A 24,471-nucleotide genomic window follows, 5' to 3' on the forward strand; every position below is an offset into this window, starting at 1 on the left:
GTAGTAACTAATGTGGTAGTCCAAAATAACAGGCAGAAGCAAAATTCCTTCCCATCAAGAATCTTGAGCCAGGCATGGTGCATGTAAGGCAGGAGGATTGCCAGTTCGAAGCCAGCCTCAGCAACTTAGTAAGACCCTAAATAACTTAGTGAGACCGTGTCTCAAAATTCAAAAAATAAGAAGGGGTAGGGATGTAGCTCAATGGTTAAGCACCCCTTGGTTCAAGCTCTGGTACCAAAAAAAAAAAAAAAAAAAAAAAAAATGACTTTTATGAACAGCAGTCTAAAGTGGCATGTCTAAGTGAAAAAAAAAAAAAATGTTGAGTGACAAGGACTTGTGTTTATCCTGGATAGAAAGTATAAAAACCCCATGCGTTGCAACTTGGGGGGTGGAGATATTAATTCTGTTTTACTCTGGACTTTTAGAGGGAGCATTAACAAATTTGTTAAATAAAATTTAGAGGAAGCCATGTGGGGAAAATGGAGTTACTCCTGATGACATTCTACATCACCAAGAAAAAAACTAAGTTGTTGATCTGAACTTCCAAAAAATTAAGAGAAAGATAAAATAGCCAAATTCCAAACCAAGCCAGTTTTAACCAGCATGATAAGGAGGTCTCTCTCTGCTTAAATCTTTACAAGGAAAGTAATTTTGAAAGACCGATCCACTTTCTATTTCTTTTTTCTACTTTCCTTAGTTGTTTTTATTTTCCCCCTTGCCCCTAAAGCCAGCATCCCCCACTCAGCTCACCATTAACCTGAGGAATAGACTAATCCCCTCTACCTGAGGAAATTTAAGATGTCTCCTCCACAAAAGAGGTAAAGATTAAAGGTAGAGGAGGTGGACTGAGATGAAATCATTGGGAGAAAAGTCCCAGAAGGCAATGGACTCAAGTGTGTCCCCTTGAAATTCATAAGTTGAAATCTGAACCCCCAATGTGATGATGGTCTTGGGGATGGAGCCCATGGGAGGTGGTTAGGTCAACAGGGTGGAGTCCACATGGATAGGATTGGTGTCCTTATGAAACAGGCCCAAATGATTTTGTTGGTCCCTTCCATTGTTGTGAGGACCCATTGGGAAAGTGCCATTTATGAACCTGGAAGAGAATTTGCTGCCCCACCACCACCACTGAACATGCTGATGACTTGATCATGACTTCTGACCTTCAAAACTCTGAAAAATAAATTTATGTTTTTGTGTTGTGTTACTAGGAATAAAGCCAGGGGTGCTTTGCCACTGAGCTACGTTCCCAGGCTTTTTTTTCCCCCAGACCATCTCGCTAAATTGTCAAGACCAGTGTCAAATTTGTAACCTCCTACCTCAGCCTCCTGCGTTGCTGGGTTTAAGGTGTGTGCACCATCATACCCAATATAATGCTCTGTTGTTTATAAAAGCTACCAATTTTTGATGTTTTGTTATAGTAGACTGAAAGGTCCAAAAAAGCATGAAATAACTTACAAGGCACCAAGAATTTAATGGGTATGCAAATTGGGGAAATGCAATCTGATATCATTTTTTTTTCTGCCCTTCCTTTCAGGAAAGATCTAAGATACCAAAGCTTGCACACTTTTGCAAAAAGTTGCAGTTCATCCTTGAAGAAGTTGAAACACTTATGATCAGCATTATACAAGATCTTCAGGGATTCAAAGTGATCATGTAACACCAGTCTAGTTTTCAAGAAGTTTGCTTTGGGAATATACAAATGATAAAGGAAAATGCTTATCCCCGCCTTTTATTTTCCAAGTACCAGGGATTGAACTCAGGGGAACTTCATCACTGAGCCACATCCCCAGCCCTATTTTGTATTTTATTTAGAGACAGGGTTTCACTGAGTTACTTAGTGCCTCGCCTCATTGTTGCTGACGCTGGCTTTGAACTTGTGATCTTCCTGCCACAGCCTCTGGAGCTGCTGAGATCATAGGCGAGTGCCAGTATACTGGTGCTTACTTTTTTTTTTCTTTTTTTTTCTTTTCTTTTCTTTTTAATGCTGTTTTTGCACTACAAGTCTATTTTGGTGCCCTTTTCTTTTGGTGGAAGGGCAAGTATGAGGGATTGAACTCAGGGGTACTTTGCCACTGAGCTATATTCCCAACACTTTTTTATTGTTTACTTTGGGATAGGGTCTTGCTAAGTTACTTAGTTCCCCCCTCCCTCCGAATTCCTGAGGTGCACCTTGAACTTGTGATCCTCCTGCCTCAGTCTCCTAAGTTGCTGGTATTACAGGCCTGGACCACCATGCCTGACAAAATACATAACTCTACCAGGCAGGCAGTTCTAGATAGTTAAAAACATGGATTTAATGATGTCTGATGTGGCTATAAGTACCAATTCTAAGTTACTAAAGTTCCCCAGTCTTGGTTTTCTCAGCTGTCATAATGAGGTAGGACTGCACATCAAGAACTAAGCACATGGGCTGGGGATGTGGCTCAAGCGGTAGCGCGCTCGCCTGGCATGCGTGCGGCCTGGGTTCGATCCTCAGCACCACATACAAACAAAGATGTTGTGTCCACCGAGAACTAAAAAATAAATATTAAAAATTCTCTCTCTCTCTCCTCTCTCACTCTCTCTTTAAAAAAAAAAAAAAAAAAAAGAACTAAGCACATTACCCCTCCATAGCAAGCCTTCAGGAAATGGTAGCTTATACTATGGGGAGGGGGGTTTTATTGTTCTTTTAATTTTTGTAACACATTTCAATCCTTTTATATTCTTTCTTTCTTTTTGTCTTTTTGTTTTAATCTTCCTTACCTACAGAAGTAGTATTAAGGCAAAGACACCCCCCCTTTTATAAAATTTCCACATGTCACCTGCAGTTTCTTAGTATAGTGACTATATCTACTGGCTGCTATATATTTACATCTATTGATTAAATATCAGCAAGGAGTCAAATGCTGTGAGCCCAGTGTTGTAGTCCCCTGTACAGGTTTTCATATTCACATGTTTAAGTGAGTTTTTATAAGCAAATAAAATATTGTAATATAGATCAGTCACTTATAAATAAATCTAAACAAAATAATCATAAAGTTACAGAATGAAGGATTTTATCTTAATGAATATTGCCTTAGTCACTGATTTATCATATAAACATAACTGACCAGTCAGAAAAGTCTGTTGTATTGAAGTATATAGAGAATGACATATTGTCTTTAAAAAATGCTCAGATAGGCAGGGATGGGCGGCTGCACCGGGAGGAGTCTGCTGGAGCAGAATGTGAGCTCTCATCCCGGGATTGCTGTTAGGCAGGCGGCTACAGGTTAGGGGTGGCAAGGAGTCAGCTTGCCATTCAGGTGAGAGGAAGAAGAGCCCCTGGGGACGCACTGAGAGTATGAGGCTCTGGCCTCCCCAGGACACTCCCTTGTGAACACTTCCACCACTACGGAACCTTCCAAGCCTACTTCCTGCTGTGTGGTGATCTACCTGCATCGGGAGATGTCGGGGCACACATATCTATGCCCAGCCTCAGGTGCCAAGCCCAAGCTAAGTGGCTTCAAGGGAGGAGGGCTGGACCACAAGTACGTGCAGCTCAATGTAGTCGGCTCCCTGTACTACACCACGGTGCGGGCACTCACCCGGCATGACACCATGCTCAAGGCCATGTTCAGTGGGCGCATGGAGGTGCTGACCGACAAAAAAAGGCTGGATCCTCATAGACCGATGTGGAAAGCACTTTGGCACCATTTTGAATCACCTCCGAGATGACACTATTACCCTCCCTCAAAACCTGCAAGATATCAAAGAATTGATGGCTGAAGAAAAATATCAGCTCATTCAGGGCCTGGTGAACATGTGCCAAACTGCCCTGCAGGACAAGAAGGACTCCTACCAGCCTGTGTGCAACATCCCCATCATCACATCCCTGAGGGAGGAGGACTGGCTCATCAAATCCTCCACCAAGCCCGTGGTGAAGCTACTGTACAATAGAAGCAACAACAAGTATCCCTACACCAGCAACTCCGATGACCACTTGCTGAAAAACATAGAGCTGTTTGACAAGCTGTCCTTGCGCTTCAGTGGCCCCGTGCTCTTCATCAAGGATGTCATCAGTGACGAGATCTGCTGCTGGTCCTTCTATGGCCAGGGTCATAAGCTGGCAGAGGTGTGCTGCACCTCCATCGTGTATGCCACAGAGAAGAAGCAGACCAAGGTGGAATTTCCAGAGGCCCGAATCTACAAGGAGACACTCAATGTCCTACTCTAGGAGACCACCCCCCCCCCCCCCGCCCCAGTCCCTGACAACTCCTTGTTGGAGGCCACAAGCCGGAGCCGCAGCCAGGCTTCCCCCAGTGAAGATGAGGAAGCCTATGAACTGCAGGACCGTGTGCGCCACATCCACGTCAAGCGCTATAGCACCTACGATGACCGGCAGCTCCACCACCAATCTGCCCATCGTGAGTGATAAGACCTTCAAGGAGATGGGGCACAGGAGGCCCTGTCTCCTGCCCTCTGCAGCCCCACACGGCAATTGCCTGGTTGTCTGCTCCAGCACTCAGAAACATGACAGGCCCTTCCTGTGAAATCAAGGGCCTGGGCTGGGAAGGGCCCGTTCCCTGGCCCTGAGTGTTGAGCACTACCAGATCCATCTCCCTTCCTGTCCAGCAAGGAGCTACTTCTGTTGTGGGGTGAGCTGACCAGCCTCCCTCCTCCTGCTGAGGGCCCAATGCTGAGTGCCCTTCCTCAGCGGAGCCCCACAGGGATGGCTTCATTCCGGGGGAAAGGCTGCTTCTGGTGCTGTGGAGGCCCAGTCTTTATCACAGGTGGGGCTTCTTTTTCCCTAAGATGTCGAAGCACAGGTTTGATGAGCTTGATTTTTAAAAAATAATCTAGGGAATGAATAGTTTTGTATAATGAGGGGACTAGGGATTTGTTACCCCTGCCAGGGTGCCAGAATCCTGCATAAGGTAGACCTCTCAGCCCTTCTTGATGCTTTGGGGATCTGTCTTTAATGCACTTTGTACTGTTATTGAGGAGATTAGCCTGCCCTGACCCATACTTTTTCCTGACCCTAATCCCTTTTCCTGCAGAATCATTCTGAGGGGGAGGATAAAGAGAAAGCCATAAAAACAAAACTGACCAGCAATAAATAAATAAAAATAAATTAAAAAATAAAAATGCTATAAAAGGGAATAACAGTGTTTTGCTCATGAACAGAAGGTTCAGAAATAAATATTCAAGCCCATTTATCTAGCAGGAAAATTCAACATTATATTAATATTGTTTTAAGGAAATCTGAGAGTACTGCTGATATTTTCTGCTTTATGTATCTAATTGCAAACTGAAGTCTGCTATGACAGAATTCACATGGCATGATTGATGCTGGCATAAACTTAACTATTTGGTTTGAGTTTAAAAATCATTGTTCAAAGAATCTTAAGGGTCACAAGATTTAAAGAGAATATAGTCCTGAAAGGTTGGGAAAATAGAAATATTAAGTACTTATTGCTATCACCAAATACTCTGATAGACAATCAAGCAAAGCATCCAAATGAATCAACACAGCTTTTCAGGAAGTTCAGTTTTTGGGGGGGTTTTTTTGGTACCAGGAATTGAACTCAGGGTCACTTGACCTCTGAGCCACATCCCCAACCCTATTTTGTATTTTATTTAGAGACAGGGTCTCACTGAGTTACTTAGCACCTTGCCATTCCTGAGGCTGACTTTGAACTTGCAATCCTTCTGCCTCAGCCTCCCGAGCCACTGGTTTTACAGATGTGCAACACCAAGACCAGCAGGAAGTTCAGTTTTTAAGAAAGCCTGCAAAACTACAGTGAAAACAGTTAAAGAAACATTAGAAGAAAATATTTTTCTTAAATATCTTTGTTTTTATTTATGGGTTTTGATTTTTGTGATACAGGAGGTTGAACCCAGGAAAACCCAACCTTTGAGCTACATTCTCAGCCCTTTTTATTTGGAGATAGGCCTCACTAAGTTGCTGAAGCTGGCCTCAAACTTGTGATCCTCCTGCCTCAGACTCCGGAGTAACTGGCTGTGCCATTGCTTGGCTTATCATTGTGTTTGATTTGAGAATGTGTAGATCGTTTCCGCCTGAGGGGCTACATGGGGTGTTCTAGAAATTGCCAAGAAGCAAGATTGGGGTTGGAGTTTGCGTTAAGTTGTTTCTGTTTGTTTCCCTGTCTTGAACAGTACCTGAAAAGAGGTAACAAATGGTTACAACAAAGTCACTCATGTATTCAGAATGTCAAAAACATAACAAGCAAAACAACTCAATTTTTTGTTCTAAGTTGGTCTTATCCAGCCAAGTTACGTGTAAGAACACAGCTTCACTAATATTTATCTTATTTTAGTATGTGGCCTCTCTTGATTTCCCTTGAAATGTGCACATAGTTACAAGAAAGGGGAAAAGACATGTTTCTAGACAGGAAGACATCCTGGAGAACAAGGCTTCTGGAACTTGAAAGTCCACAAGATTCAGCTGGATATCTTGTTATAATATACATTCTGATTTTGTAGATACAGAGTGAAGATTCTGCATACCTAAAGTTCCCAGCTGACGCTGATGATGCTGGATTTGAACTACACTTTGAGTAACAAGGCTAGACTTTCCAGTGCACTAAAGCAAAGAATGACCACAAATGGTCACTCCAGTGGGAAGGTTCTATTGGACACCCGGCTCTCCCCATCCTGTCTCTCTCCTGGGAAGTTAAGGGCCTTCCAGTTACCAACCTGATTAGTGGGCCCACTGATAGAAAGTGAGGTATCTCTAGGAGTCCATGGTGCCCTTTTCCAAAAAAAAGAACAATATCTGTTCTAGTCCCCCATGCCATCTCCCTCAGAGAGCACTGGCTCCTTGCCTGTAACTGGGTCACCACTTCAGCTACTCTGAAATGGAGAGGAAGGAATAAACTGTGAGGGTGAATGGTTCAAAATGACACAAAAGAGCAGAAAAGGAAGTAAGGAGAATCCAGGGGAAAAAAACAAAAACAAAAACAAAAAACAAACCAAAAAAAAAAAAAAAAAAAAAGACTAGTATATCTGGGAACTTAAAAGGAATATTCTTTTCTCCTGCATTAATTATTCATTTTCATTTGTTCTAAGCAGCTTGTCCTGGTGTGCAATGTAACAAGATAGAATGATCTCACACACAAGAGTCATTTTAATAACAAAATATCAGCGTGGGGCAGTTGGACGATGTCTGATATATGAAGCCAGTGTTAATTTATCCCTCTAAGGACTTAAACTCCTCCAGGGAAATTATAAATAAAAACAAGCTTTATCCCCAGTGAAGATAAAACAAAAATGTGCCCTTCAGATCTTATCATTTTGTGACTATATGAATTGGAATGGATACACTGTTGCCTTTTGGGATGTTGGCCTAGGCTGTTTTTCAACCTTTTAAAGAATAGAACTCTAATTTTGGTGCCAATACTCAAAGTTTTCTTGGGTGGATAAACACAGCTGACAGGTTGACTTGTGATGGAAATTATAGTATCTCAAAATCGCCAGGAGAACCAAAGTCAGTCTTCACTTTGACCCTTACTAGTTCTGTGAACATGGGATATGTAATGAGTTTGACACATACCAGGTGCTCATGAACACGTCACTGCTGATTATATTTCCTTTTAGCTTTCTGAAGGTCAGTTTCTCAGTTTCCTCATGTTTAAATGTATTACTCAGCTTCCCATCTCTGTGACAAAATACCTGAGATAATCAACTTAAAAAGAGGAAAGGGTTTTTTTAAATTCATAGTTCCTGGGGCTGGGGATGTGGCTCAAGCGATAGCGCGCTCGCCTGGCATGCGTGCGGCCCAGGTTCAATCCTCAGCACCTCATACCAACAAAGATGTTGTGTCCGCCGATAACTAAAAAATAAATATTAAAAATTCTCTCTCTCTCTCTCTCTCCTCTCTCACTCTCTTTTAAAAAAAAATAATAAAAATAAATAAATAAATAAATAAATTCATAGTTCCAGAGATTTCAGTCCATGGTTGTTTTATCCAGTTGCTTTGGTCTGTGGTAGTGAAGCCAGATTTAAAGTTAGGTAGTCAGTGTAGTTAGGTAAATCGGGTCTAATATCCAGTGAAATCCAAAATGGAGGCCATGCTGGGAATGACTCAGGGAAAACAGGACAACTCATGGAATGTTAATGAAGTTCTGAAAAGGCCCTAGGCCAAAGTCCACCTCAAAGAAATGTTAACCAACAGCCCCAACAGATTCGGAAATAGCCCATCCCAGAGAAGTGATAATCCCACCCCAAAAGGTGATAATTAGGCCCACCTGTGTCCCACCCCTTAGGCCTTCCAACCTACATTCCATCACCAAACCTATAAAAGGGGAACACATTGCCCGCCAACTGGATTCCACCTTTTGGGTCCCCTTCTTCCTCCGGGAGAAGTCTTTTCTTCTGTCCTTTAATAAATTCCTAATCTCTACTCTGGCCTTGCCTCTGCGTGCTTCTTTGGTGTTATTCTTCAACATCGGGGAGCAAGAACTCGTCACCGGTCAACAGCGGTAACAGTAGCACAGTATCTTCTGTCAGGAAGGAGACCTGTTCCCTTCATGATACCTGGGAACTAGAGAGAGACAGGAAGGAGTCGGGTTTTCAATATTCTCTTCAAGGGCACAACCCCAATGACCAATGATGTAATTTGATATAAGTAAGCCCTACCACTTAAAGGCTCCATTACCTCCTAATAGCACCACCCATTTACCTAATAATTATAGGATATTTTATGAGGATTAAATGAGTTAATGTACATAAAAGTATTTTTTTGAACAGAAAATGAAAAATTTAAGAATATTATTAATGTGTTTTCTTCTGATTTTAAGATATGATCATGAAAGGGGGGATTGTTGGATAGGAGAAAATAACTACATAACAATTAAATTTAGGGCCTGAGTTGGTTCACCAAGGCAATCATACCAAATGACACTGGATGTGCACTGCAGAATGCCACCTGGCGTCCCCTGGAACTGTGGAATGCATGTTAGGGACAAATTCTGGGCTGCCAAAATTTGGTTGGTTGCTGATCTAGAATTGAATTAGAAGGAGGAAAAGCAAGTAAGTCAAACAATAAGTCTAAGCTATTTCTCTCTATCAGTCTCTCTGAATTATTTATGTCAACTATACATCAAAGAGACAGGTAATGGAGTGATTTGGGGGCAATCTTTATCCATCCTACTACCTTGACAAAGCAGTGTGATTTTCCCTGCCCTTCCCAGAGCCCCTTTGTGGCCACTAAGCTTCTCTGCACTCTTCCTGAGAACATGGTGACCAGATGGTCCAGATTTCTTGAGAATCAATTTCAATTATTCCACCCAGTTTTATTCCTCATGCCTAGTCAACATCCATTTCCCCCTACATCCTATTGCATGAAAATTCATAGTTGATGGTTTCATGCCCACAGGATTATTCATGATGGTTAACTGACATCTGGAATCTACCCTGCTAATGATTCTCTCTTTCCTTTCATCCTGCATACTCCTGCCAGATTTTTCATCTAAAAAAAATAAAAATGCTACTTTCATCATGTCATCCCACATGTTAAGCATTTACTACTGACATCCAATACATAGTCCAAACTCCACAGTGTTAAGATGTACTTTCCCTTCCCACACTCCCAATGCCAAATCGTTACCATGACAGGCTGGCTGGAGCTTGGAGTTCTTTTATCATCCATCACTCCCCTTCTCTACATCCAGCTGAATTCGCCAGCTATCGAATTCAAGAATAAATGGGGCCTCTTCTCCCTCTCACTGTTTCCTCTCCAGTGATGTTCTTCCTTCCTTTCTTAACCATCATGTCGGTCACACGGCCCTACAAGTGAACTCTCAACAGATACACACCACACACTTCAAGTGCAGTGGTGACAGTCAAAATATGCACAACTGGTCAACAAGGATGTCGAACCATCAGAATGGCTCTAGCCAGAGTTCTGTAGCAGTGTCCCAGGGAATCCAGGTTTTACTTCTTCAGTTGTTGGATCCTAGGAAAACTGAGAGGAAAAGAGTTGGGAATTTCTGATGGAGGGACATAGAGAGCCAGGACAATGGTGGCACTGGGGTGGCAGTGGGAAAGAAGAGTGCTCCTACTTACAAAGATATTTCCTTGTTTAACAACTGGTATGAACATCCAGAACACATCTGCTGAACAACAATATCAGCCTTGTCTGATGAATCTCTAGGCTCAACTGAAGCTCCTTTTCCAATAATTCAGGGGCCACTAGTCATCCTTCCCTCAATAAATTATTTTAGCATATTATATCCATGCCATTTACTAGGCATATCTCCATCTTCATAATACACAATTCATCCTTCCAAGATGATAATCTTTCCAAAATAAGAATTATACTGTGTATTTGTTTCTCCCAAAAATGTTAATGATAGTTAATTTTATGTACCAATTTGACTGAGCTAAGGGATGCCCAGTTAGTTGATAAAACATTATTTCTGAGTATATCTGTGAAATATGTCAGACAGAGTTCAGCATTTGAATCAATAGACTGAGCAAAGCAGATCTGTTCTCTCCAGTATGGATGGGCATCATCCAATCTGTTGAGGGCCTAAATAGAACAAAAAATCAGAGGAAGAGTGAATTTCCTCTCCAGAGCTGAGACATTCATCTTCTCATGCCCTCAGACATCAGAGTTCCTGGTTCTCAAGACTTTGGGTCTGAACTAGAACTACACCACTGGTTTTTCTAGAACCCCTAATTCACAGATGGAAAATCATGGAACTTCTTACCTCCATAGCCATGTAAGGTAATCTCTCATAATTAATTTCTTTCTATACATCCATATGTGTACCCTACTGGCTCTGGTTTTGTTGTTGTTGTTTGTTTGTTTTTTGGTTTTTGTTTTGTTTTGAGAACCTTATTATGGTGCCTTTCTCAGGTGATCACTTACCCTATATTTCTCAATAAAAATTGATTGACTAAATAATTGAAAACTGCATATATTATAGTGCCATCATCCCAGCTCACTCAAAGAGCAAGAGCATTACAGACATCTGAAATCTTATGCAGAGTTTTGTGTGTTTCTGGAAAAAGAATCCCTAGTTCTCTTCACCTTCTCCAGATGTCTTACTTATCTTCTTAGCCAGTCATAGACTCGTGGGAGTCCGTGGAACTTAGATTAAGAACCTGGTTTAAGTGGAGTCTTATGGAGTCTTGTTGAGCTAAAACATTAACTTGAAGAGTAGACTTCAGTGTCACCCCCGTAGTCCACCAAGGGAGACACTTCAGGAGTGCACATCCATATTTTACCCCTTAGATCATCATATCTATGTGGGTTATCTCCTGGCCTCTACCTGGGAGACAGAAGAATAGAGGAACCCACATATTGGCTGTGACCATCCGGTCCCTTTCTGGAATCTTGTCCTGCTGACTGGGGGTTTCAGTTAAGCACACTCATTACCAGTTGTACCCTTGGATGTACAAATAACAAGTGCCAGTAAGGATCTGGAGGCGAACCATCTTGCCGGGGTTGAGCTAACTTGTAAGTGCCACATGCCAAAGTACGAAGAGTGTGATTCATGTCTGGGAGGGAAAAGGGACACATGAAAATGTGAGAAAAACTTTGTCTTAGGATCTTTTCCATTAGGGAAATCAACCTTGGCATATAAACTTAAGTGTAGACATGAAATACAAAAACAGTGAGATCACCACCACCAAAACTCTTCAGAATCGACTCCCTCCCACTGAGTTACGCTGAGTCAAAGAGATGGAAATTTCATCAACTCCCAGAGGCAGTTCATAAGACTTTTTATAATAAACCTCTTTCTGAAAGAAAGAGGACAACTAATTTACCAGGGGAATTTCCCTGCCATGGTAGAGACATGAAAATGTAGAAAAAATTTTACTTTCTCATATTTCATTCTCATTGGGTTCGCTTTGGGGAGAAAGTAGAAAATCTTTCCTATACTATAAATCTCTGGATTGTCTGAAACTTCTTGGATCGCACTACTATGACAAAAACATAATTGAAAAGAATCCCAGAAGAGAATTATTAGGAAAAAAAATATTTAATCCATGCTAATAAAAATGACAGCCAATCTCTGCCTCGCTGGTAATAAACCAAAGTAATACTGCTGGGAGACACACACACAAAAAAAGTCACTATTTTCCAAGAAATTACATCAGTTCTCTGGATAGATTTAAGTGAGAGGGTGTACAATTGAGAGGGTTGTGACTCAGAGACAATTCGGCTTTTTATCTGCTTTGACGACAGTGATAACATACACAAAAGCATCTGAAAGGAGGAAATTCCTTTCTCTATGTCAGTCCATACAGTGCTGCACCCTTGTCACCTTGGCTAGATCTTTTATACTGAAAATACTGTGACGGTAATGTGAGACTCCGTGGGGTTTAAGTAGTGCAGAGAAAGAACACTAGAAGCATCTTCTCTGGTCGCTAATTTACAACATTCCCTCTAATCAAAGCTGCTGAAAACAGGGAGCTGGGATGACCTGAATGAGATGAATGAGGTGGATGGGAGGAGGGAGGAGCCTCCTGTCCATCTTCTGCTGTTTCTCGGCCATTCCTGTATGGGAGTGAAAAGCCCAGGCACCTATCTTAGTTACTGGGCTAGGATGTAAGGGATGCCATGCCCACTGTTTGAGTACTTTTCATCCAATCTCGCCACCAAGGGCCATCTTGCCAGTGTGGATGGAGTGGGTAACCCCCATTGACTGTGGCAGTGCACTCCACACAGGAGAGACCTGTAAATACGTGTTGAGTAAGGTAATGTGGACCTATTTATGTCTTTTATCGCACTTTTCCTATCTAACCATAGTGCTGGCCCTAAGATGCCCTGCTCCCTGGGAGAACATCAGATATATCTGAGAATAAAAAGCATCCCAAAGTATAGACTGTCAAAAAAAATCAGGAAATGTTGGGAAACTTTCAAGCAGTACAGTGATAACTTTTCCAGGTCCGCAAAGCAGTCTGAACTCTTAATAAGACGGTGGGCTATAGGATTATCATCCAAATAAGTTTACTTAGATGAGCAAAGAAACAAAACATGACATATGCATTTAGTAGAATATTATTCGGCCTTATTATTATTATTTAAAGGAAGAAATTCTGACAGAGGCTTCAATGTGAGTAAATGAAGGCATTGTTCTGAGTGAAATAGTCATTCACTAAAGGACAAATATTGTATGTTTCCACTTACTTGAGGTACCTAAAGTAGTTAAATTTATAGAGAAAGCACAATTGTGCTTGCCAGGAGTTTGGGGAAGGGATGAATAAGGAATTGTTTAATAAGCATGGAGTCTCAGTTTGTGAAATGAAAGATTTGGAGATGGATGGTAGTGATGACTGCACAACAATGCAAATGTGTTTAATACCATTGACCTGTACAGTTAAAAGTGGTTGAAAGTAAGTTTTATTATGTGTATTTTACCATACACATAAAGTTTTAATTAAAACTAAAAGAAGACAGGTGGCACCCGGCTGTCATCCCAGCAACTTGGGAGGCTGAGACAGGAGGATGGTAAATTGAAGTCCAGCCTGGACAATTTAGCAAGACCCTGTCTCAAAGTGAAAAATAAAAAATGGGGGAACCTGAGACCTGGCACTGTGGTACACACCTGTAATCCCAATAACTTGGGGTGTTGAGGCAGGAGGATTGCAAGTTTAAAGTTAGTTGGGCAATTTACTAAGAGCTTCTCTCAAAATAAAAAGGGCTGGGGATGTGGTATAGCACCCCTAGGTTCAATCCCCAGTAACCCAAAAGAGAGGAATGCAAACTAGTCAGGGGAAGACCAACTATATAAGGTAAGGAGTATGAGAAGAGAAGGAAGAGTAGATTCTGGGAATAGTTAAGGTTTAGAATTAATAGGAGTTTGTGAATTGGAACTTGTTAGGCTATGAGTTTTGTAAGGACATAGGATTGAAATCTTGTCATAGTTATATTCTCTAGCACAGAATATCTTGAGTTCATGAGTAATGAATTGATAAGTAGATTAAAAGTGGCTAAGGTTATTCCTAAGTCTGATATGGACATCTGGTGTTACTGGTACTATTACCTCTATATGGGCACAAGAACAGCAGTAGGCTTGGAAAGAAGCAAATTTATACTTGTTAGGGAATAGCCAATGTGTGGCCTCTGATAGGTAGCTGGGTGTGTACATCCAAAACTTGACAGAAAGGGCTGCATACAATTGGCAGTCAATATTCTCCAAAAGGATGGAATCAATTGAAGCAAATATGTAGAGGAGCAAGAAAAGTGAGTCACGAACAAAACTCAGAGAATATGAGCCATTATTATATAACCAGACAAAAAGCCCTAACAGAAAATTGTGAAAGAATAAAAAGGTAAGAAGAGAATCAAACACTACTGCTATTAATAATAACAATAATTATAGTAGCTACAATAAAAATAGCAACAGCTACAATAATGCCAACAACTGATGAGGAATAAATATGTTCATATTGTTACATGCCCAAGACTGTGCTAAGTTAAGGGTTTTACAACACTTATCTCATTTGCTTCTCAAAACCACCACTAAATTAAATTTTTTTACATTCATCTCACAGAGGGGAAAAGTAAATTTCAGAGAAGATGAGCAGCTTGTGTCAGAGCTGAAATTCCAAACTTTGGAATCAAGTAACTACTACACTATGATGCCATTTAGTCTTAGAGAATAATAAATTGTATTCTGCTTTCAAAATAAGAAAATATTATAAGGCATATCTGAGTACTCTGAAGATGAGAAGCCTGGAGGAAAATTAATAGTTTGCACTTTCAGCCTTTGATAATTGGTTCATTTTCTTTCTTACAGATGGGGGGGAAATTAATGAAAATCTAGGGAATTTATCCAACTTCTATAATTTTTTACCAGAACAAGGAAAATAAAGTTATAAGTAGGAAGAATATGGTTTATTGTGGTTAATTGAAGTAAAATTAAAACATGGAACATTTCAGCAGATTCCAATTTGCAGTGATATGAGCTATGGAAGAGAAAGATGTTTGGCTACCATAGGAAGCAAGGAACTAAGCAATAAATAGAAGTCAAAAGCAAAGGAGGGCTTTTAGAGTTGTGTGAAGAAGTCAACATGCTTACATGCACTTGTGGAGGAGAAATTGACAGGGCAGGTTTGGGACAAGATAACTAATGATGGGATTTCTCTAGAGGACAACAGGAGGGTATATCTCCTACCAAAAGGAGGAAAAAAACAAAAGAGTAAATTCCTTTTTTAAAAAATTCAAAGACAAACTGAAATTCATTCAGAGAAGAAGTGTCCAAACCCCCGTAGTATCAGGAGCTGGCAGGGAGGAGTGCATATGAGTTGGGAGGTCTACATAAGGCCATGGGAACTGTGGACAAACTCAGCTATACATCCAATATCTAAAATTATCCACATTCTAAAAATTTTTTAATTCTTTAAAGATTTATTGAGACTATAAACCTTCAAATTAAAGAAATTCAGTGAATTCCAGAACAAGCCAAATAAAAATCCTGTAAAACAAATCACTTTATTTTCCAGGGGGGAAACAAAACAATAAATAGCAAAGGCAAGATTTATCAAAATTCAAGACAGTGACCAGTTGCAGTGGCACATTCCTATAATCTTAGCAACTTGGAAGGCTAAGGCAAGAAGATTGCAAGTTCAAGACCAGCCTTAGCAACTTAGTGAGACCTGTCTCAAAATAAAATAAAAGGGCTGGAGATGTAGCTCAATAGTAGAATCCCCCTGGATTCAATCTCTAGTAACACACAAATACACACACACACAAAAAAAGAAAAAATCAGTATAGTGAAATATAGTGGTTACTTCTGGACATTGCAAAATTTTTGTGGTAGTGCTGGTAGTGGTTGGTTGGTTAGGCCTGAACTCCTGGACTCAGGCAATCATCCTGCTTCAGCCTCCCAACTAGATGGGACTTCAAGTATGTGTCACTGTGCCTTACACATTTCAAAATTTTAAATCACTGTGCTGATGAGACAAAACACACTCAATAACAAGATGCAGCTGCTTCTTGGGCCACTTGTTTACAATTCTAATTTAAGGAAATATGCTGGTTATGGTAAGTGACGGTATTTGGCAGAGCTGGTTCCTTCATTTTGGAAATGTTGATTCTATAGTAATGAGATTCAATGATGCAGTCGACAATAAGACTTTGTTCACTGGGAATACTGGATTATTAAACTTGCTGATGCATTCAGATATGTAATTTCTGATTTTAGATTTAATTACTAGGGAGAGCAGAAATATGAGCAGTAATTCATAATTTTTTTAAAAAAGAAAGGGACCTGGGCAGAAAAGTGATGAAGTTCACTTCTGAATAATCTGGTTTAGTTTATCGGTTTTTGTTTGCTTATATTATGTAGGCGGCCAAGTTATCTACAGAAGCATGAAATAGAAAGCTTGAGGAGAATTTTAGAGGAGCCATGATGGAAGCATGAATGAAAGCAGCTCAACAGAGCTTAGTGAAAGTTTTGTTGAGAAACAACAAGAACCAAAGAAAGATTAGAAGTCCAGAAACTTCTAGTGGCACCAAGCATCGTAATTATTTTCTTTATTCAGCAATGCTCAGGAAAGAAACAAGGGTCTGAATTTATGCTGGATTTTGGAGTTTGGGATATAGATATGATGAGAAGAAGAAACCAACAGTCTATATATGATCCTCAATTACTAATATTAAAGGCAGATAAATGTCACTAGAGGGGGAAAAAAATCACACAATGCTCCCCCTTTCCTGGTTCCTACACCTGTGTAGTTCCTGCTCACATTGTGCCAGGGTTGGTCTGAGTAATCAGTAGCAGACAACAAAAGTGAGTATGTCTACGACCAGTCAACAACTATGCAGGTAACCTTGGCATTAGATTTTGCAGCCCAAGTTGAGCTTTGAGATGACTACAGCCTCAGCCAACAGTTTGACTTCGACTTTGTCAGAGACTCTGAGCCAAAATGACCCAGTGAAGGCATTTCTATATTCTCTAAAAACTATATGAGAGCTGGCACAGTGGCACAGCCTGTAATCCCAGCTAATCAGGAAGATGAGGCAAGAGAATTGCAAGGTCAAGGCCAGCCTCGGCAGTGTGGTGAGACAGACCCCTGTCTTAAAAAAAGAAATAAAAAGGGCTATGGGGATGTAGTTCCACGGAAAAGTATCCCTGGGTTCAATCCTCGTTACCAAAAAGACAAAACAAAATTAAAAATTATATGAGGTAATGTTTGTTGATATAAGTTGCTAAGTTTGAGATAATTTTTAATGCAGTAATAAATAGTATATAATACATACAGATCTCTTGCCTAAAATTTTTAAAGAATTTTATAGGCTTAAATTTCAAAAATTCACCTGAATATTTTCACAGACCTAAAAATGGTATGTGTGACTTGAAAAGCAAAATAAATATATATATATAAAGGAGGTCATTTCTTGTTTCAAAAATCTTTGGGCTTGGGTCAGTGGAGGGATCAGAGGGGAGATACACATAAAAGGCACCAACGTGATGTGCGTTAGTTACACCAATGCCAGCATGTTGAAAGGAAAGGCCCTGCATATTACAAGCACCAGTTAAGAAAACGATTTTTCCTTCCTTATGGTGTCACGTGAGGCTGCAATGGAACAACACCCTTAAGAGTCTTTCAAACCTTTTTTCTAGCTGAGATTCTACCATAAACCATAATAAAAGCTTTCAGGGTTCTTAACAAGAAGTCTTACAGGCACCTTCTGATTTTATCTTTACTCTTTCTGACCTGCTTTTTTGTTTTGTTTTCCCTTCTAGAAGCTAGGGTTAAGAAACCATCTTGGTTTTCAACCATAAATCTTGGGATCCCATATTTCTTCTGCATTCTTCTTGCAAAGAGAATGGTTCCTTATTTAGTCCTTTATTTTATAATACCTTCTTGTCAAAGTTAAAGGAAGCCTTTTGGCACCTTCCTGTTCTCATAAGCCAATTATAATTTTATTAGGTACATTTTTTCCTTTTCCAAGTAACAGCAGGTGATAGCATCACTTTTTCCACTAGGACTTTAAATCAGTTGTCATTTTACACCCTCAATAGCAATTATCCTCACTGTTCTTCCAGCCTGCCCTAACAATCTCTCATCTTCTAGTCTCTGTTCACTGCCTAATTTCAAAGTTAAGGTTCAGTTTTTTGTTTTTTTTTTTGCAGGAATATCCCAATTTCTGTTTCAGTTATCTATCGTTACATAACAAAACCACCTAAAACCACCTTATTATTTTTAGTGACTGTTTTAGTTTGCTTTTGTGTTACTGGGACCAAAATACCCAACAAGAACAATTTAGAGGAAGAAAAGCTTATTTGAGGCTCATGGTTTCCGAGATCTCAGTCCATAGATGGCTAACTTCTTTACTCTGAGCCTAAGTTGAGGCAGAACAGCATTGAGAAAGACCCACCAGAGAAAAGCTGCTCAGCTCATGGAAGGGACAGAAAGCAGAAGTAGGGGCAGGGGGCGCACAACACAGAAGATGCTCTCTTCTAGGGCACAGCATATGACCCATGTCCTCCAACCATGCCCCACCTGCCTAAAGTTACTACCCAGCCATTCAAACTAGGATGAACTGATTAGATTACAGGTCTTATAATCCAATCACTTTACTTCTGAACATTCCTGCATTAGCACAGAAACTTTTGGGGAACACCTCATACCCAAACCATAACAGTGACTTTGAGAAACTAATGTGACTCCATTTATGAGAAGCGAGCCTCTACCTCAGAGCAAAGCCTGTCCAAGGAAGGGGGCGTGACCCTTGTCCTTGGAAAAATCCACAGAGCACTCCTAAGTACATACCCACCCTGCTGAGTTGTTTTCTGTAAATAACAGGAGAGGTCTGTGGCGCCAGGTGTCCCTGACTCAGTTGAGGACCCATAGCAACCCCCCTAGCAACCTCCAATCAGCATGAAACAGGGAAAATACCTGGGATGCCAAATGACCCCCAAATAGTGGTGGTTGATAACGTGTTGGGAAACCATGTAGTTTAGCACATATACCCCTCGTGGCCTAAACCAATCAGTTCAAAAGAATCCCCCTATTGTACTAACCAATCATCCCTACCTAACTTGTTCCCGCCATTGAAGGTGCTAATTAATATGAAGAGTTGATTTTCCCACGGTATGGAATGATTTGCTGTGTGATGTTGTGACGCATAGAATATCCCCCCAAAACCTATAAAATCTTACTGAACAAAGCACCGGGACTCATTCCGTGGGACCACTGCGTCCGGAACGGTTGTGAGTCCAGGCTTGAGCTTGCAATAAAGACTCTTGTGTGATTGCATCAGATTCGGCTCCTGGAGGTCTACTGGGGTCCCACGAATCTGGCATAACAACTTGAAATAAGAATAATTTATTTTTTCGTCTGATTCTGCTGGCTGGCAGTCTCAATGGTTCTGACAGTCTTACATGACCTCTGGACTGCTCGTCATAGTTACGTTCAGGTGGAAACCAGGGTGGCCCGGAAGATCCGAGATGACCTCACTCATGTTCCAAGACCCCAGGATTGGTTATTGGCTGGAGAGCATTATTCTCCTCCACATGGTCCATCATTCTTCAGCAAACTAAATTGTACATCTTCAAAGTATGGTAGTCAAGACCATCCCAAGTTCCAAAAGATAGAGAAATAGACTCCAATTCTTGATGAATTTGTTATCAATTAACTCAGAGTTCAATTTGGACAAAAATTACAAAATGGTAAACATAGGTCCCTTTAACTCAATTCTGAGTGCTAACAGCTCTTTCAGTCACCAGGTCTTGTGCTACCATCTTATCCTGATCAATTTGAGCTAGAAATCATAAATAGACAAAGTAAAACCATCTGAAGGAGGCTTTATTGGGGCTTATGCTGCAGCACAAGGGAGGTTGTATGTAGGACAAAATTCCCAGATTGGCTCTCTGAGGATGAGAGGATGGAAACTTATTTAGGCAGGAGGAGTGGGGCACTTGCAGGTGCACGGTCAGCTATAGACCACATAATTTCTGCACAGCTGTGCTAGTCATGGAGATGTGTGCATGTCTGCTGGGTCCCTTTGCACTCAGTTGTCATGGGGTGGTAGAGATGTTCATTACCACCACCCAAGGAATCTATAAGGAAATTCCCAGCCAGCCCTAAGGGAAGCCAGCAGCACCATGCCACACAGGTATCCAAAATGGCTGCAGCTAAAAAGGTGGCCTTGGAACAATGGCAACTAAAGCAGCAGTTGCTATGGCAACAATGACAGCTACAGTGGTTGCCTTGATGTCACAGAAGCAGCAGTGCTACAGCAACATCTCCTGGAGTGGCAGCTGGATCTGGACATTGGGGGCAGCAACAGCCACAGTGGTGGCCTCCAGAGCAGCAGCAGCTGAAACCGTGGTTGTCATGGCAATGATGACAACCTTAACTGTTGCCATGCAGCTGCAGAAGCAGCAGTGGCTGTCACTACAAGAATAATGACCCTGATGGGTGCTATGTGCAGCCCCAGTGGTGCCACCTGGCTACACCTGGGAAAGCAGCAGTGAGTGTCAGCTGGGCAACTGGTCATGAGAGCTTCCACTTTCGCTGGCCCCAGGCAGCTTCTGTTGTCTATAAAAACAATTTATGTCCAAGCAAAATATATATATATATATATATATATATATATATTTTTTTTTTTTTTTTTTTAAACACCAGGAAAAAGCAGAAAGACATCTTCTGGGGAGGGTTGGGCCCTTCCTCGTCTGTCTCAAATTGAGTGGCAGCTAGACTGTACATAAGGATTATATTAGTTAGCTTTCTGTCATTGCGATAAAATACCTGAGATTATAGATTACATGGAGGAGAGATCTATTTTGGCTCACAGTTTAAGAGGTTGGTTCATGGTCACTTAGCTCTGTTGTTTCAAGGCCTTTGGTGAGACAGAACCCCCATAGCAGGGAGTGCATGATGAAGCAGAGCTGCTTACTTCAAAGTGACCAGAAAGGAGAGAGAGAGAGAGAGAGAGAGAGAGACAAAGCGGGGGCGCAGCTAGAGGCAAAATATACCCTTCAAGGGCATGCAACCTACTTCTTCCAACTGGATCCCACTTCCTAAAATCTCCAATATGTTCCAATAACCCATTCAGCTATGAGTCCATGTGGATTAATCCATTCATAAGGTCAGAATCCTCATGATCCATCACTTCCCAAAGGCCCTACCTCTGAATACTGCTGCATTGGGAACAAAGCCTTCAGCACATGAGCTTTTGGAAGACATTTCATTTCCAAAAATAACAAGGACATAGAGAAAGGCATGATTCATTGAAGGGTGTTACTATAATGATTTATTGCTTTCCTTCAGTCCTATGTAAAACAGGCTGTTGCTGCACTGAGAAATTGGTCACAGCAGCCAGCCCCAACACAATACAGCTTCTGCTTCACTTCATGCCTACAGAATGGATGCTCTGTGTTCTGTCTCTTTCACCAGGAAACTAATGTCTGAGCCAGTTTAATGTGATGCATCTGATTGGTACAATATATCTCACATCTGCACCCAGGAGCAAGGAAGTTGGACATTGGTTATCATTCTTCATTGAAAAAGAAAGATTCTCACTATTAAAATATGAATGTGTTTGAAAAATGCAGGTTAATTACAAATGATAGATGCCTGCTACCAATGAAATCCTTCAGTAGAGTCTAAAGCCTTTTAAGTGGAGGCGTTGTGGAAAATGAAGAAATACATCAGTAAAAGGAAGCCAGGTTTTGTGCACATTCGTCTGATGCATAATCAGAGGAATAAATACTGTTGAAGTCCTGTGCCTAAGAGGCCCAGAAAAAAGCAACACAACAAAGGGGCCTATTCATGACTTAGAACAGCAGAGAAAATATAAGTTTCCAGATTGATGACATACTAGAGAATGATGTGCCTTGCCAAGTAATAAATTTTGTATCATAAAAATCAACTAAATGTAAAATGAACATATCAAATATTTTATTTAACTCACTATTTAATCAGGGATCCAGTAAAAAAAAAAAAAATTTTTTAAATGTTAAAACTAAAACATAGCCAGGCATGGTGGCACACATCTATAATCAAGAAGGGGAGGTAAAAGGATCACAAGTTCAAGTCCACCCAGACAATTTAGAAGGAACTGTCTCAAAATAAAATTTTTTAAAAGACTGAGCTAGGAATGTAGTTTGATGGTTGGAAGTTTACCTAGCATGTGCAAGGCCTGGGTTCAATCCATGGTTCCCCTCCCAAAACAAAAACTAAAAAAATAGTTCAAAGACAAGCCAGGCATGGTGGTACATGCTTGTATTCCCAGCAACTTGGGAGGCAGAAGCAGGAGGATCACAAGTTCAAAGCCAGCCTCAGCAAATAAGGGAGGCCTTAAGCAACTTAGCAAGACCTATCTCAAAACAAAAAATAAAAAGGGCTGAGGATGTGGCTCAGTGTCAAAGTTTCCCCAGGTTCAATCCACAGTACCAAAAATAAAATAGTACAAAGGCCAATTGAAAGAGCAAACACAGACACAAGCAATCAGGATGCTGAAATAAAGTAACTAATAAATAAAACTAGCCAATATCCCCAGAACGATAAATATGTGTGTGTGTATGTGTGTACATTGACCAAAATTAATTTACACTCTATAGATAAGAATAAGTTGCATTATTTTTAGTTTTATATAACTTAAAAAGCCATTAAAAAAGTTGTAAAATAGCTAAAAACAGGTAAGTAGCTAAAATAAATAAATAAAAATAAAAGACAAAAACACTCATCAAATCTAAAAATTTAGGAAGTATACTAGATAATTCCTAACATTCCATTGAAAATACCAGCAGTACTTTTGACTATTTCCAAAATCTTTCACAATTTTTCTCAATCCCTTAAAGGGAAAGAAAAATTGATTCTTAAACTATATAAGTCCACATTGTCATTTATAAAATTAAAATCTGTTAAGAAAAAAATAGAGAATTCCACTTTAAATTAATTACTTAGAAAGTACTTATGAATATTTACCCACACTTCTGGCAAGTGAAAGCTACATTGGTCACAAAAATCATGGTGTTTAAAACATATCAAAGGATTTTAAGTATATCTCCCAAAGCCTCGATTAACTAAGTTCCCAAAAATGATAAACCCATCCTGTAAGAGCTGAAACCCATAGCTGCATTCTTTACTTGCAGAGCAGAGGGAGGGGGAGAAATCCCCAGGTTAGAAGGACTCAGCAACCAGACCACCAACTTGACACAGGGAGCAATATTGTTTACTTGAGTTTTTCCTGGGTTTCTGCACAAAATGTCTTTTCCTACAATAAAAAAAAAAAAAAAAAATTACAAGACACATAAAGAAGCAAGAAAATGTGACCTAAGATTTAGAGAAGATAAAGTCGAGAGAGGAAATGCAAAGATGATATTGTAGACTCAAAGATAGGAACTTTAAAGTAACTGTAATAAATATGTTCAAAGATTTAGTGGAGAGGTTGGATAATGTATATGAATAGATGGGGAAATTCTTTGGAGAAACGAAACCTGTAGAAAAGAACCAAGTGGAAAATATTAGAAATTTAAAAACTAAAAAATTTCAATTTGACAGTGTCAACAGCAGTCCCAACATAAAAGAGGAAGGGAAATAAGTTTTTATTGTTTATAAGCTTAAATTTTTTTTCAAAATTATGCATGAAGGTTATAGCTCAATAGTAGAGAGCTTCCCTATCATGTGCAAGGCTCTGGTTAAAATCTCCAGTACTGAAAAAATAATAATAATAATAATAATTTTTTTAAAAAAAGTATCCAAGAAACTAAGTAAAAATTAACAGAATAAATATAAAGAAAACACACCTGAGAATATTATAGTCTAACTACTGAAAACAAAAATAAAAATTCCTAAAACTAGCTATAAAAAAGCATTATATATAGGAAACAAAAATATTATTTGCAACTGTATGCCATTTATAAGAAACAAATTTTAAGTAAAACTTAAGTTTATAAAAGGACTGAACAGAAGGTTTATAACAGTATTATATAGCATAGCCCCAGATTGGAAACAGCCTACATGTCTATTGTAATAGTTACTGCTGCATCCCATGTTACCCAAACACTTGGTGAATTAAAACATTTGTTGTCATATAATTTCTGTGGGTTGGGAATCTTATCAAAAGAAAAGTAGTCTCTTCTCTCATAGATTCCAATAAATGCGTTGATTGGAGTTACAGTCATCTCACACTTGGAGAAGCTTCAGAACTGGTTTTTGGCAAGATTCGTTTCCTCACAAGCTGTAGGACTGTTGGCCTGAATTCCTCGTAGCTGTTGGCTGATGTCCTCCTCAGTTCCTGTCATGTGGACCCTTCCAAAGAGCAGCTCACAACATGACAGTTTGATTCATCAGAGAAAGAAAGTAAGAAGAACCAGAAAGAGAGAGAAGGGTCTTTTATGTCCAAATTTTGAAATGAAATGTCATTGTGTTTTCTATTTATTATAATAAAGTCACAAGATCCAATCCATACTCACAAGGAGAGGATAACACAAGGATAGGATATCAGGAGGTAAGGAGTCATGACTGAAGTCATGGGAGTCATGACTGAAGCTGCCTACCACATCTGTCAATAGGAAA

At 40.1% G+C, this 24,471-nt stretch overlaps 1 pseudogene; it reads left to right on the forward strand.

Annotated features, from left to right (window-relative positions):
* Nucleotides 1–3,410: 3,410 nt before the first annotated feature.
* LOC101968371 (BTB/POZ domain-containing adapter for CUL3-mediated RhoA degradation protein 2 pseudogene) lies at nucleotides 3,411–4,408 on the forward strand (annotated as a pseudogene).
* The last annotated feature ends 20,063 nt before the right edge of the window (nucleotides 4,409–24,471 follow it).

Source organism: Ictidomys tridecemlineatus, chromosome 7, assembly GCF_052094955.1.
Source record: "Ictidomys tridecemlineatus isolate mIctTri1 chromosome 7, mIctTri1.hap1, whole genome shotgun sequence".
In the NCBI taxonomy this organism is placed as follows: Eukaryota; Metazoa; Chordata; class Mammalia; order Rodentia; family Sciuridae; genus Ictidomys; species Ictidomys tridecemlineatus.